This window comes from Euprymna scolopes, chromosome 1, assembly GCF_053919585.1.
Source record: "Euprymna scolopes isolate OS-2025 chromosome 1, ASM5391958v1, whole genome shotgun sequence".
Taxonomy (NCBI): Eukaryota; Metazoa; Mollusca; class Cephalopoda; order Sepiida; family Sepiolidae; genus Euprymna; species Euprymna scolopes.
This window is the reverse complement of record NC_136482.1, coordinates 199,681,607-199,699,106: the sequence shown is the minus strand read 5'-3', so window position 1 is coordinate 199,699,106 and position 17,500 is coordinate 199,681,607. Positions and strand designations below refer to the sequence as shown.

The following is a 17,500-nucleotide window of genomic DNA, read 5'->3' as shown; positions in this document are numbered from 1 at the left end:
ATGATTTCAATTAAATACAGATTAAAAGTAAAATGTATTTTCAAATTTCTTGAGGTCATCAGGTGTGATTTTTGAAAAAGAGAGTCGATATCTTTGCCTACGTTATAAATGTAATAATAATAATAATAATAATAATAATAATAATAATAATAATAATAATAATAATAATAATAATAATGATAATAATAATAATTATAATTATAATAATAATAGTTTATAAATATAAAGATAACAATAGTTTATAAACGCTAAAATAAAACACGGTTATGAATACAAAAATAATAATAGTTTATAAATGTGAAAATATTAATAGTTTATAAATGTAAAAATAATAATAGTTTATAAATCTAAAAATAATAATAGTTTATAAATGTAAAAATAATAATAGTTTATAAATCTAAAAATAATAATAGATTATAAATGTAAAAATAATAATAATTTATAAATGTAAAAATAATAATAGTTTATAAATGTAAAAATAATAATAATTTATAAATGTAAAAATAATAATAATTTATAAATGTAAAAATAATAATAGTTTATAAATGTAAAAATAATAATAGTTTATAAATGTAAAAATAATAATAGATTATAAATGTAAAAATAATAATAATTTATAAATGTATAAATAATAATAGCTTATAAATGTAAAAATAATAATAATTTATAAATGTAAAAATAATAATAATTTATAAATGTAAAAATAATAATAGTTTATAAATGTAAAAATAATAATAATTTATAAATGTAAAAATAATAATAATTTATAAATGTAAAAATAATAATAATTTATAAATGTAAAAATAATAATAATTTATAAATGTAAAAATAATAATAGTTTATAAATGTAAAAATAATAATAGTTTATAAATGTAAAAATAATAATAGTTTATAAATGTAAAAATAATAATAGATTATAAATGTAAAAATAATAATAATTTATAAATGTAAAAATAATAATAGTTTATAAATGTAAAAATAATAATAATTTATAAATGTAAAAATAATAATAGTTTATAAATGTAAAAAAATAATGGTTTATAAATGTAAAAATAATAATAGTTTATAAATGTAAAAATAATAATAATTTATAAATGTAAAAATAATAATAGTTTATAAATGTAAAAATAATAATAGTTTATAAATGTAAAAATAATAATAGTTTATAAATGTAAAAATAATAATAGTTTATAAATCTAAAAATAATAATAGTTTATAAATGTAAAAATAATAATAGTTTATAAATGTAAAAATAATAATTGTTTATAAATGTAAAAATAATAATAGTTTATAAATCTAAAAATAATAATAGTTCATAAATCTAAAAATAATAATAGTTTATAAATGTATAAATAATAATAGTTTATAAATGTAAAAATAAAAATAGTTTATTAATCTAAAAAAATAATAGTTTATAAATGTATAAATAATAATAGTTTATAAATCTAAAAATAATAATAGTTTATAAATGTAAAAATAATAATAGTTTATAAATCTAAAAATAATAATAGTTTATAAATGTGAAAATAATGATAGTTTATAAATCTAAAAAAAATAATAGTTTATAAATGTATAAATAATAATAGTTTATAAATGTATAAATAATAATAGTTTATAAATGTAAAAATAATAATAGTTTATAAATGTAAAAATAATAATAGTTTATAAATCTAAAAATAATAATAGTTTATAAATGTAAAAATAATAATAGTTTATAAATGTAAAAATAATAATAGTTTATAAATCTAAAAATAATAATAGTTTATAAATGTAAAAATAATAATAGTTTATAAATATAAAAATAATAATAGTTTATAAATGTAAAAATAATGATAGTTTATAAATCTAAAAAAAATAATAGTTTATAAATGTAAAAATAATAATAGTTTATAAATGTAAAAATAATAATAGTTTATAAATGTAAAAATAATAATAGTTTATAAATGTAAAAATAATAATAGATTATAAATGTAAAAATAATAATAGTTTATAAATGTAAAAATAATAATAGTTTATAAATGTATAAATAATAATAGTTTATAAATGTAAAAATAATAGTTTATAAATGTAAAAATAATAATAGTTTATAAATGTAAAAATAATAGTAGTTTATAAATGTAAAAATAATAATAGTTTATAAATCTAAAAATAATAATAGTTTATAAATGTAAAAATAATAATAGTTTATAAATGTAAAAATAATAATTGTTTATAAATGTAAAAATAATAATAGTTTATAAATGTAAAAATAATAATAGTTTATAAATGTAAAAATAATAATAGTTTATAAATGTGAAAATAATGATAGTTTATAAATCTAAAAAAAAATAATAGTTTATAAATGTATAAATAATAATAGTTTATAAATGTAAAAATAATAATAGTTTATAAATGTAAAAATAATAATAGTTTATAAATGTAAAAATAATAATAGTTTATAAATGTAAAAATAATAATAGTTTATAAATGTAAAAATAATAATAGTTTATAAATGTAAAAATAATAATAGTTTATAAATCTATAAATAATAATAGTTTATAAATCTAAAAATAATAATAGTTTATAAATGTAAAAATAATAATAGTTTATAAATGTAAAAATAATAATAGTTTATAAATGTAAAAATAATAATAGTTTATAAATCTATAAATAATAATAGTTTATAAATCTAAAAAAAAATAATAGTTTATAAATGTATAAATAATAATAGTTTATAAATGTAAAAATAATAATAGTTTATAAATGTAAAAATAATAATAGTTTATAAATGTAAAAATAATAATAGTTTATAAATGTAAAAATAATAATAGTTTATAAATGTAAAAATAATAATAGTTTATAAATCTATAAATAATAATAGTTTATAAATGTAAAAATAATAATAGTTTATAAATATAAAAATAATAATAGTTTATAAATGTGAAAATAATGATAGTTTATAAATCTAAAAAAAAATAATAGTTTATAAATGTATAAATAATAATAGTTTATAAATGTAAAAATAATAATAGTTTATAAATGTAAAAATAATAATAGTTTATAAATGTAAAAATAATAATAGTTTATAAATGTAAAAATAATAATAGTTTATAAATGTAAAAATAATAATAGTTTATAAATCTATAAATAATAATAGTTTATAAATGTAAAAATAATAATAGTTTATAAATCTAAAAATAATAATAGTTTATAAATGTAAAAATAATAATAGTTTATAAATATAAAAATAATAATAGTTTATAAATGTGAAAATAATGATAGTTTATAAATCTAAAAAAAAATAATAGTTTATAAATGTAAAAATAATAATAGTTTATAAATGTAAAAATAATAATAGTTTATAAATGTGAAAATAATGATAGTTTATAAATCTATAAATAATAATAGTTTATAAATGTAAAAATAATAATAGTTTATAAATCTAAAAATAATAATAATTTATAAATGTGAAAATAATAATAGTTTATAAATGTAAAAATAATAATAGTTTATAAATGTAAAAATAATAATAATTTATAAATGTAAAAATAATAATAGTTTACAAATGTAAAAACGAACACACACTTCCACTTAGCAATTTCAAGACTTGCATATATGCACCAAATTGAATTGTGGGATTCATTTTATTATTATAAAAGATCATTATTATAGAAAATCCAAATCATAGTCACATTGAAGCACAATTTTTGTGATTTTATTATCATTTTTACAATTATATATAAACTATATACTTTCTCATGTGAATTTGTCATTTCACGGACATTAATCACTGTTTAGAAATTTAATTATGTTTTCCATTCTTTTAATTATAGATCTATACGGTACTTTAAATTTATAGGTTTATATGGTGTTTTAATTATAGGGTTGTATGGTGCTTTTAATTTATAGAATTATATAGTTCATTTTCTTAATAGGTTTATGTGGTTCTTTAATTTATGTCTTTATGGTGTTTTTAATTTATAGGTTTATATTGTGTTTTTTAATTTATAGGTTTATATTGTGTTTTTTAATTTATAGTTTATATTGTGTTTTTTAATTTATAGGTTTATATTGTGCTTTTTAATTTATAGTCTATATTGTGGTTTTTAATTTATAGGGTTATATTGTGCTTTTTAATTTATAAGGTTATATTGTGCTTTTTAATTTATAGTCTATATTGTGCTTTTTAATTTATAGGTTTATATTGTGCTTTTTAATTTATAGGGTTATATTGTGCTTTTTAATTTATAGGGTTATATTGTGCTTTTTAATTTATAGTTTATATTGTGTTTTTTAATTTATAGGTTTATAGTGCGCTTTTTAATTTATAGATTTATATTGTGCTTTTTAATTTATAGGGTTATATTGTGCTTTTTAATTTATAGTCTATATTGTGCTTTTTAATTTATAGGGTTATATTATGCTTTTTAATTTATAGTTTATATTGTGCTTTTTAATTCATAGTTTATATTGTGATTTTTAGTTTATAGTTTATATCGTGCTTTTTAATTTATTGGTTTATATTGGGCTTTTTAATGTATAGTTTATATTGTGCTTTTTAATTTATAGATTTATATTGTGCTTTTAATTTATAGTTTATATTGTTCTTTTTAGTTTATAGGGTTATATTGTGCTTTTAATTTATAGGGTTATATTATGCCTTTAATTTATAGGTTTATATTGTGCTTTTAATTTATAGATTATATAATATTTTGGATTATTTTTTTAATGATACAAAATGAGAAATTAAATATACTTTTTTATTTTTCATTTCATCTCAGATTCCTATCATATTTTCACTCAACATCTTGAAATTATTTCATTTTTTTCACTGCAAAAACTTAGCGTCTTCAAGAACTTTAAAAGAATAAATGCAACCAATCACAAACAAGCAAATATTTCTGTAACATTTTCTTATTTTGAAAACACATTTTGGAGAGTTTGAGATTTAGGAAGGTTGATTTTGAATGAGAGTTTTTTGTCACAAAGAAAAAAAACACTCATTCTAGACGGGTGAGGAGAAAAAGAAATCCCTGAAAAAGGGCACCTCTACAACACTTGGGTATCTATTGGCCAGGAGAAAAGAAAACCAGACAAATCAAATGCATTGAATTCAGTTACAAGCAAATCAATGACATTATTCATTTAACATCAATCTTCAATAAATTTCACAACACACTTAGAATTACAATTCTTGGAGAAGAAAATTATTTTTTATTCCGAACTAACAACTGTGTATTTACTATCAAATAAGATTGTCTTGCATTTTAAAGATAAAAACAATTTCAAAATTGTGAAAGGAGCTATATTAATGCGGTTCGTAGGAAAAACCGTAGACACGGGTTAGTATATAAAAAAATAATGACAATATAAGATTACTATCTCGAAAATTAGGGACATCTATACCTACCATCTTGTATGACACATTTTCTTGGGAAATAAACGTAATGTAATTGAAAATTATTGAAAATTCCTTCTAATATTGGCATTATTATTTTCATATACTAATTCGTGCCCACTGCGTTTCCTACAAACTGCATTGATATAGCCTTCAAACACAACTTCTTTCATACTACGTACAGTGCTTCAAGTAAAGTGCAACATTATTCTCAATTTAAAAATTGCTATTTTTACAATCTTAGAAATCTATAAAATTTTAATCACATACATTTTATAAATTTATATACTTTTTATTTTTAGAATTTTAGAAATCTTCGAAAATTTATTCCTAGAAATGTCTAAGATTGATTTTATAATATTTTATAATATTTTATAATGTTGATAATATTTTTAAGTTCTATCAATTTATTCTTAGAAACAAAGAACATTCTAATTTTTTATATTATGAAATGCAACTAAATTACGTACTGAAACTCTGGAGATAAGTTTTCAAGTTTAAAAACACACTGATAAATATATAACACTTTTCAATATAAAAGTTTATATTTTATATATTTTACTTTTAAATCAAATGTTAACTTTATAGTAAATTAACTTGATTTTTTAGTTTAATCCAATTAAAAAAATCTTTACACATGACTTCGAGTTTAGTATTCATGCTAACATTAATTGAAGAACATGTTGATTTTATTATAAAATAAAAGTTTTAAAAAGTCGACATAAATGGTTTATGGTAAAAGCAATCTATTAAAACTTTTGAAAATTAAAATTAAAATTCCAAATTTGAAAATTGTAAAGAAAATATAATTGACTCAGCTAATTTGATATTTGGAATGTTAAACAAAGCTTGAATGTTAACATTAACATTGAATGTTAAAATCTTTTGAATGTTAAACAAAGCTAATTTGATATTTTGAATGTTAAAATCTTTTGAATGTTAAACAAAGCTAATTTGATATTTTGAATGTTAAAATCTTTTGAATGTTAAACAAAGCTAATTTGATATCTTGAATGTTAAAATCTTTTGAATGTTAAACAAAGCTAATTTGATATTTTGAATGTTAAAATCTTTTGAATGTTAAACAAAGCTAATTTGATATTTTGAATGTTAAAATCTTTTTAATTTTTTGAAGACAAAGCTAATTTGATATTTTGAATGTTAAAAATACTGCAGGAAAATGTTTTTGTAAGCTTATAACAAAAATATCTAAACCTTTGAAAATTAAAATCAACAAAAATGATTAAAAATTTATTTTTGTTAAAATTACCCGATCAACGAGTTAGCAAATGCATGCAGATTAGATTATAAAAAAGACATTGTTTTGTTTATCAGTTTTTCTTCACTCAAATTTTGCTACAATAAAACGTATGTTAACATTGAAAACTATCCAGTAAGATTCCATTTTAAAAAGGTAATAAATTAATTCCTTTATATCATTGTAAATAACTTTTATGCTAAATGTAATATAATTTAAATATAATAAACGTAGTATAATCACATTCACGGATGTAATATAATTAAAATTATATATTAAATATAATATGACTGAATTCTTAAGTTTTAAACATTTTCTAGACACACGCACACACACACACACACACACACACACACACACACACACACACACACACATATATATATATATATATATATATATATATATATATATATATATATATATATATACAATCAGATTTCAGTTGCTTAAGTTGAAAACATATTATTTATTAGATATTCAAGAAAAATTTCTTTAGGTCATTGCATTTCAAAGCTGAAGTTATATATAATTTTTATTCCTCATCTTTTATTTAACATTATCGTTTGCTCCTCTTAATAGTGTTGAGATTTTCTTATCTTGATAAATTTTTCTTTGTTAAAGATTTACATTTTGATAACATAATTATTGTAATCCTATTTATTATTTTATATTATATATTTATTATTTTATATTATATATTTATTATTTTATATTATATATTTATTACCGTTCCAACTATTTATATTTACTTTCAGTTTCAAATAAAATAAGATTTAAGATTAATTTTTGAGAAATCTTTCCTTATATTTTTTATATAATAGTTCAGCTTATTAAATACTTTGATTAAAAAATCGTGTTAAATTTCAATTAACGTTATAAACTAGTATCTTCTGAGATCATAGAATTATTATCAATAATACTTATTTATATTACTTGTATTGATCGAACTATTGTTCTCATCTTGAGTGTTGTTTATGCAACGTTTCGGTCGGATGTCCTTCGACCGTCCTCAGGCATCTTAGTTGTTGTTTGGAAAAGAAAAGAGAAAATTACTGGCTTTGTAGATATTTTCGTACTCTGTGAGTTAGTATCTATTTTATGGTTTTAGTTTCGAAATTGTGAAAAAATTTGGCGATATCGATTTTTATTTAAGTTGCCTCCCATTTGTCAACCAATTTCGCAAATTCGAAACTAAAACCATAAAATAGATACTAACTCATAGAATACAGAAAAAAACTATATGGAGCATAAACTAGAGACTAACTAGTTAGGCAGCGAGATATTTTTCACATTACACTTGAAAATCTGTATGTCAGTACAGTCAGGGAAGCAGAAGACCGAGAGGTAATTCCAAAGTCTAGCAGTTCAAGGGAAGAAATTATTAAAGTAGAAGGCTTTCTGGCATCTAGGGATCTCTATAGTATAGGGTGGGATTTTGCTGTTTGTCAAATTAGTTGGGGAGGGATAAAAGTGCTTTGAGTTCATCAGAGCACATTCCATTAAAATACTTGTGAGACAGGCACAATGATGCAACATTTCGGTGATGAGACAGGGGTTGAAGTTTGGTTGATTGTGCTGGACCTATTAGGTCGGAGACTGTTTTTTGAACCATTTCTAAGAGAAAGAGACTAGTGGTTGATGCACCAGCCCAGATGTGACAACAATATTTCTTGCATGGGCTAAAATAGCATTATAGAAATATAGAATATTCTTAGGTGTGAGCAACTTTCTAGCACGGTAGAGAGAGCTCACTTTTTTTGCAGCAGCCTTGGCAATGTCCTCAATGTATTTATTCTAATCTATGTTATCTGTGAATGTTAAATCGAGGAGCTTGATGGAAAGCTTTCAGGTAGTGTATTATTGTGGTTGAAAAAGTTTTTTGTAATTCTTAAAGGAAAGAAGCTTAGTCTTAGTAGCATTGAATGTTACCAACCATTTACGTCCATCATTTACGTCCATCATTTACGTCCAGACTTTGCATTAGATATGTGTTTGTCATTAATTTTTGTATTAATCTTCTTTATGACATGTCATAATATTTGTAGGAGATTTTCATCTCCAAACAATTTAATGTCATAAAAATAAACACAAATCATAACCTCTGCATCATGTTATGTGACCCCTGAACTTAAATCCCATTAACAATAATTTTCCAAAATTAATATGCCTAAAATATTTTCAAAAATTAATATGCCTAAAATATTTTCAAAAATTAATATGCCTAAAATATTTTCAAAAATTAATATGCCTAAAATATTTTCAAAAATTAATATGCCTAAAATATTTTCAAAAATTAATATGCCTAAAATATTTTCAAAAATTAATATGTCTAAAATATTTTCAAAAATTAATATGCCTAAAATATTTTCCAAAATTAATATGCCTAAAATATTTTCAAAAATTAATATGCCTAAAATATTTTCAAAAATTAATATGCCTAAAATATTTTCAAAAATTAATATGCCTAAAATATTTTCAAAAATTAATATGCCTAAAATATTTTCAAAAATTAATATGCCTAACATATTTTCAAAAATTAATATGCCTAAAAAATTTTCCAAAATTAATATGCCTAAAATATTTTCAAAAATTAATGTGCCTAAAATATTTTCCAAAATTAATATGCCTAAAATATTTTCCAAAATTAATATGCCTAAAATATTTTCCAAAATTAATATGTCTAAAATATTTTCAAAAATTAATATGCCTAAAATATTTTCAAAAATTAATATGCCTAAAATATTTTCAAAAATTAATATGCCTAAAATATTTTCAAAAATTAATATGCCTAAAATATTTTCAAAAATTGATATGCCTAAAGTATTTTCAAAAATTAATATGCCTAAAATATTTTCAAAAATTAATATGCCTAAAATATTTTCAAAAATTAATATGCCTAAAATATTTTCAAAAATTAATATGCCTAAAATATTTTCAAAAATTAATATGCCTAAAATATTTTCAAAAATTAATATGCCTAAAATATTTTCAAAAATTAATATGCCTAAAATATTTTCAAAAATTAATATGCCTAAAATATTTTCCAAAATTAATATGCCTAAAATATTTTCAAAAATTAATATGCCTAAAATATTTTCAAAAATTAATATGCCTAAAATATTTTCAAAAATTAATATGCCTAAAATATTTTCAAAAATTAATATGCCTAAAATATTTTCAAAAATTAATGTGCCTTAAATATTTTCAAAAATGTATATGCCTTAAATATTTTCAAAAATTAATATGCCTAAAATATTTTCAAAAATTTATATGCCTAAAATATTTTCAAAAATTAATATGCCTAAAATATTTTCAAAAATTAATATGCCTAAAATATTTTCCAAAATTAATATGCCTTAAATATTTTCAAAAATTAATGTGCCTAAAATATTTTCAAAAATTAATATGCCTAAAATATTTTCAAAAATTAATATGCCTTAAATATTTTCAAAAATGTATATGCCTAAAATATTTTCAAAAATTAATATGCCTAAAATATTTTCAAAAATTAATATGCCTAAAATATTTTCAAAAATTAATATGCCTAAAATATTTTAAAAAATTAATATGCCTAAAATATTTTCCAAAATTGATGTGCCTAAAATATTTTCAAAAATTAATATGCCTAAAATATTTTCAAAAATTAATATGCCTAAAATATTTTCAAAAATTAATGTGCCTAAAATATTTTCAAAAATTAATATGCCTAAAATATTTTCAAAAATTAATATGCCTAAAATATTTTCAAAAATTAATGTGCCTAAAATATTTTCAAAAATTAATATGCCTAAAATATTTTCAAAAATTAATATGCCTAAAATATTTTCAAAAATTAATATGCCTAAAATATTTTCAAAAATTAATATGCCTAAAATATTTTCCAAAATTAATGTGCCTAAAATATTTTCAAAAATCTAAAATGGTTTTCACAATAATGTAACGTTAACTCATGTTCAGTTTACTTTGAACACCTTTTTTCAAAAACATGTTTATGAGACTGAATTCACTTTCTATCTTATTACATCATATGACAGCTTTTTTATAGGTTTAATAAAGCTTTGATAAGATTTAATAAAACTATGTAAGAAATGTTTCTCCACTTTATCCACTGACACAATATTGAGCTGCATAAAGATGAGGTACATTTTGAAAAAGAGATAGTATTCTCGAAATATTAAAGACTTCCACCATTTCGGTTATTTTAAAAAATAAGTTCATGTTTACTGATTTGTATTTACGATTGTTTTTGGAAAATAATGAATATACGAAGACTTAAAAACTGTTCAAGACCCTCTTTCGTTTGTCCATTTTTGTTCATACGTAACACCAATACAACAGCCGGTTTCCTGCATTGTCATAGCCTTCTTATACTCTCCATATTTATTACGAATTTTATCTTTATGAAATAATTTATGAGTAATGATATAATGTAACATAATTATGCTACTAATATCGATGCTTCCATTCGATCTCGAAAAACAAAGGATAACCCTTGTAGGGGCAGCTGCACGTATAATTGGGAGGCAAGGGTTACGCATTCTCCAACCACACCTCTCCTGAATCGGCATTGCTTGAGTCCAGTGGCAAGGAGAAGTCCGGAACGACTGGAAACAATGCCGAGATAAGCGGAGAGTACATATAGCACTTGAACGTCACAAATATATAATATAATATATATATATAACGAGGAAGCTTCACAGAACTTCTGAAACGCGTTAAAAACGATTTAAATGATTTAAAAACATTATTACAATGATCTTAACATAATTCTAAATGAAAAACCAAGACACGGAATAAAAAATAATGTTAAAATATACACATTGTTGGTGACTACCCCCTTATATATATATATATATATATATATATATATATATATATATATATATATATATATATATATATATACTTGTTTGTAATATTCCGAATTTTACTATGTTTGTATAATTCAGTAAATTTTCATACACCAATGAATTTTAGCCATTACAGTATAATACAGGATATATATATATATATATATATATATATATATATATATATATATATATATATAATCTATTAATGTAATCTTATGGCAATTATATGATTAAATTGCTATAATTATGCTCCATACTTTTAAATATATGACTATGGCATAAACATATGACTATGACGTAAATATATGACTAAAGTTATCTAATAATATATTTATATTCAGTTGAACTCGAATCCACATAAAAATAATTAAATAATTATTGGGATAATTCTTTAGTTTTAATGTTTTTGGAAATTTGCTAGTATGGCACACGAGGAAAGAAAATAAGGATTGAAAGATCGAATAATTTGGTTAAATCTAAAATTATTTCTTCATTGAAAGATTTATGATCGATGCTAAAAGTTACATTTTAATGTAGCAAGATAATTTTGTTTGAGATCAATCACAAATTAGTGATATTACTTTCTGGAAATTTTGACTAGAAAATCGCATTTGTCTTGTGCTTTATATGTTACCTGAGTTATTTTTTTTAGAAAATACTGACCAGAGATATTTGGTCTGTACAAGACAAAAGTCTGGAAAATATCAGAAAGTAATACCATTAATAACAAATATCATAACTTTGTAGTATTTATTAGTTAAACTAGTGTTCACGTTTGTATCTATCTTGTCATATTGTTACCTTTTTATTATTGTGAGATGTCTAAATTGGAGGTTAAATAATAGTCTTTAAATTTAAGTGTGAAAAGTTGATTGAGTGGCGAAACAGTTTGAACTCAGAATCAATTAAAACGATTTTTTATTACTTGGATGGTTTTATGTTTATAAAACATATTTTGTAGCCCCCGAAAAAAGGAGGATGACCTGTAAATTCACCCTAGTTCGTTCGTCTGTTCATCTGTCCGCATTTTTATCAATAACTACGCCTTGGAATTTAAAAAAAAATTGCACAAACATTAAACATGATATGAGTAAAAAGTAACAGAACGGACTTTTCGGTAAAACTACGGTTGACCTCCTCTCCACCCCCACCCACTCAGAGGTGCCTTTCGGGTTAAAATGGCTTAAATTGACATTTTGTGCTTATTAAAAAAAAAAATGATGCCTTAGATTTTTATAAAACTTTCTGAAAAGTTGTAATTAACTGATTTCTATATACTTTTGTTTGTCTATACTTCGCGATAACTCTTGGGTGTGTCCCAGGGGTTCTTTTAGGGATAATAAAAACACTCCATTTTTGGGACTACTTTACCATATTGGTCCAAAGTTTTCTGTGTATGTTTATTTAGCAGTTTTGCATGGTGCTGAACTCAAATTTAAATATGTTAAGGCCTTGGAGATTATGGGGGCTAAATGGGGATGGGACAAATGATGGACTTAGTAATTTCTTTTTTTGGATGGCGCAGAACTTAAATTTACATATGTTAAGGCCTAAAACTGCACCGTTCAGTTTTACCAAGATTTGACGTCCCATGGGGACTTTGGGGGTTAAATGCGGGGTTGGTAGCAAATGCTAAACGTAGTCATTTTTTATGCCTCGTTTATAGGGGACTATGCATGCTTCACTTGTTTTAATAAAAATCGCTCCAGACAAGGCACGAAACCACCTGACATAAGGAGCTAAAAGAGAATATTACTTCAAGGTTAAAAACTAACCAACGCTAAGTGTTTGATACATATATTCTAAACCAGGAAACAACAGTTATTACTCCTTTGTCAGAAACATCGTCCGTGGAATGCGAGGACTAAAAGGCAAAATAATAAAAACGAGAGTTACGAAGGTGCGAGAAAGTGGACTTTCTATTCTGATTATAAAAGCGTTCATTTCATGCTGTGATGATGCTGTGTTACGTATGACTCTTCATGAGTTGAAATATTAATTAATCACCATAACGAGTTCATCGAAGTTAAAAGTATTGCCTTACATATGCAACAACAATGGTGATATTGAAATACAACAAACAACACATGAATTATGTATAACATGGAAAGCGACAACGCGAACGAACTATTATTGTCTGACTTTTGTATAAAATAACAAAGGATAAGGAAAAAGACAATTTAGAAAGCAAATCTAAACTTACTGCGTTAGAATAACGTTCAGCTCATATTATATCTATATATATCATATTATGCACGAGTTTTCATTATTCAAAAAAATAACTTTATTCAAATACGTGAGAAACATGAACGATAGTAAATAATAAATAACGACGATATTCACGTTTATGTTTTGAAATGTGTGATGGTTTGAATTTTGAATTATGTTACTTTGCGTTATTTTGCGTTATGTTATGTTTGTGTTATTTTGCGTTATGTTGTGTTGCATTGCGTTATTTTTCATTATTCTACGTTATTTTACGTCATTTTGCGTTATTTTGCCAAAGAAACACCCAAAACAACGTAATCCTATACGTCATAACGCAAACTAACGCAAAATGACGCAAAACGTCAAATAACGCAAACTAACGTCAAATAACGCAAACCAACGTCACATAACGCAAAATAAAACAAACTAACGCAAACTAACGTCAAATAACGCAAACTAACGTCAAATAACACAAATCAACGTCAAATAACGCAAAATAAAACAAACTAACGAAAACTAACGTCAAATAACGCAAACTAACGTCAAATAACACAAACCAACGTCAAATAACGCAAAATAAAGCAAACTAACGTCAAATAACGCAAACTAAGGTATTGCGTTATTTTGCGCCATCTTGAATTATTTTGCACTATTCTATTTTATTGTGTCTTTTGCGTTATTTGGAATTTTCTTTTTTGTGCAAATCGCTCCAGACAAGGCATGAAGCCATTTGACGTAAAGAGCTGAAATACTACAAGTTCAAAAACTTGCCAACGATAAGTGTTAGATGGAATGGATTATGACCTAGAAAACAGCAATTTTTTTTCTCTTTGTTAGAAACATCGCTCCTGGAATATGAGAACTAAAGGACGAAATAAACAAAACGAGAGTATGTTGTTTTGCCTTAAGTGTTTGTCATTTTATGTCTTGTTGCATTATTCTTTTTTGCGTTACTTTATTATCACTCATTTTGTTTTATTTGTTTCTTTGTGTCTGCATTTATTCAGAATGATCAAATTTTGATTTCTTAAACATTTTTTAAATAAAAAGATTTTTTTTAAATAGAAACATTTTTTAACATAAAAATATTTTTTTTAATAAAAAACATTTTAAAATAAAAACATTTTTTAAATAAAAATATTTTTTAAAATAAAAAACATTTTTTAAATAAAAACATTTTTAAATAAAAATATTTTTTAAAATAAAAAACATTTTTAAATAAAAACATTTTTAAATAAAAACATTTTTTAAAATAAAAACATTTTTAAATAAAAACATTTTTTAAAATAAAAACATTTTAAAATAAAAGCATTTTAAATAAAAACATTTTTAAATAAAAACATTTTTTAAAATAAAAACATTTTTAAATAAAAACATTTTTAAATAAAAAAGTTTTTTAAATAAAAATATTTTTTTAAATAAAAACATTTTTTTAATAAAAACATTTTTTAAAATAAAAACATTTTTTAAACAAAAATATTTTTAAATAAAAACATTTTTTAAAATAAAAACATTTTTAAATAAAAACATTTTTTAAAATAAAAACATTTTTAAATAAAAACATTTTTTAAAATAAAAACATTTTTAAATAAAAACATTTTTTAAAATAAAAACATTTTTTAATAAAAACATTTTTTAAAATAAAAAGCATTTTTTGAATAAAAAACATTTTTTAAAATAAAAAACATTTTTAAATGAAAAAAACATTTTTAAATAAAAAGATTGTTTAAATAAAAACATTTTTTTAAATAAAAACATTTTTTAAATAAAAAACATTTTTTAAATATAAAAAAAACATTAAATTGTTGAACCTGTTTCAGTTTCCTTAACTGTTGTGTGTGTGTTGTTGTTGTTGTAAAAAAAAACTGAACATCTAGTAAGGATACATGGACCGAAATTTGACAAGATAGACAAAAACGGGCGTAACTAGTCTGACTCTCTAAATAATACAAATAACAATTTCTCGACAATTTCCCGCCTAAAAACACGTTGCCAAACAAAACATGTTGAAAAGAGATTTAGTGGGTTGTTATCACATTACAAAAGTTGAAGTTTTAAGATTGGTTATTATTGGTTAAATAAGTTTACGAATTTAAGCTTGGTTATTATTGGTTAAATAAGTTTACGATATTTTCTTTCCAAGATTTGTAAAATTGAAAAAAAAAAATGAATAAAATGAAAAATGAATGCAAAAAAAGGTCAAAATTCTTCAAACATTTTTGTTATTTATTTTTTTTACCAGAACAAGTAAGTAAACTGGAAAAACAATAATGCCACTGATTGAACTGAATTCAGAATTTACCTGAAATTTTCTTTGTATTTACCTGTGCCTTTGACAATAGATAGCAAGTCTCGTTAGAGGTGTTTTTCTTTTATCTAGCGCAGCACCAGGCTGATAGCGAAAACGCTATGCAGTGTCCCATCAAATTCCAACAAGTTTGGCGGAAGACAAAACCGGAAGTCCATGTCTTTATGCTTCCGTGCTTCTAATCTAACGGGCTTGTAGATGATGATGATGTAAAAGGGTAAAACGAAAGTGTGGGCTGTAAGTCTACTCCAAGGTAAAAACAGCTGGGCATCATGTGTATGAAAATAGGGCGGGTTCCATGTGCGGGTCTAGTTTAAAAGTCCTGCCGATGTGCTTATGAGTTGGTCTGAAGCCTCAGTCGATTTTTAGTTAACGCATATAGTCCCATCCCTTAAGAGAAAAATGATTTGCAGTTAGGACTAATGAAAATGGCATTTGGCTAATTTGAGGTGAGAAAAAAAGAGAGAAAAAATTTAAAAAAGGAAGAATTTCAATATAATAAAGGTTTGGTGACTGTCTTTAACCGAAACTACGTTATAATTCTCAAATATATTTTGACATATTGAGAATGTATAATATAGCTATCACTTACGGTTATACGGGTATGTCAAGACTTAATACTGTTTTGCCCTTCTACGACATGAGTTGCTTGGTTTCATCGTTAATGTTTGTGTATTGTTACTAGTCTTATCAATTATATATGCAACCCTAACTAACAGAGTAAATGATGTGTTTCATTTGCATGATTTCAAAGGTGTCTGCTATTACTGATGTGTCAGTTGTTTTAAATTTTGTTTTAAACATCATTACCCGGATATAAGTCTCACAGGAACTTGTAAGGGTTATTGATTTTCCATTGGGAACTTTTAAATGCATTTAAACATAAACTTAAACAAAGGCTTATCATATCATGCAGTGTGGGACAGACTGAAAAAACAAAAATTATCCCTTCTGAGCAATTTTGCAGTTTTGGGCTGTTTCGAACATTAAACTAAAATTGTTAATACATCTAAACATTATTCCAGCAAATACATTTCATTACAATATAGACTAGCATTCAGATTGTGGGGGCAAAAATCTAAAAGAAAACAGTTTAATACTACAATAATATTGTCTATATATTTGAATTGTTGTTATTTGTGCTAAAACATAAATTATATTTTTTTACAAATATGTGCAAAAAAAAAAGGATATTATTTGGCTACAATACAAAGCAATTCAAGTCCTAAAGGCCCTTCTACAACTAAAAAATCGAAAATTTCGACCCAGTTGAGACATGGAAGGAGGAATGGAGAAACAATACTCCCAAAAGAGGGGACATCAGTGAAGACGAAACTTTACGCCTCCCATGTTTTGCTATAAATAGTAGGAAGCAGTGGATAGCTGCAAATCGGATCAGAACAAACACAGGTGGAGACAAATAGACTTCACAATCTGACCAAAGTTCAAGGAAACCCCTAGGATATGGACTTCCTGATCCTACACTGTCCAAT

At 22.3% G+C, this 17,500-nt stretch overlaps 1 protein-coding gene across 30 annotated transcripts in view; it reads right to left on the bottom strand.

Moving 5' to 3' along the window:
• LOC145279450 (E3 ubiquitin-protein ligase TRIM45-like) overlaps positions 1-17,500 on the bottom strand; it is a 556,560-nt gene that overhangs the window by 96,539 nt on the left and 442,521 nt on the right. For 2 of the 30 annotated variants that reach the window (XR_013868407.1, XR_013868409.1), the window contains exon 6: positions 16,024-16,397. The exons of the other annotated variants lie outside the window; for them this stretch is intronic. The gene's annotated coding sequence lies outside the window, so the exon portion shown is untranslated. The remainder of the gene's footprint in view (positions 1-16,023; positions 16,398-17,500) is intronic. 30 annotated transcript variants of the gene reach the window in all.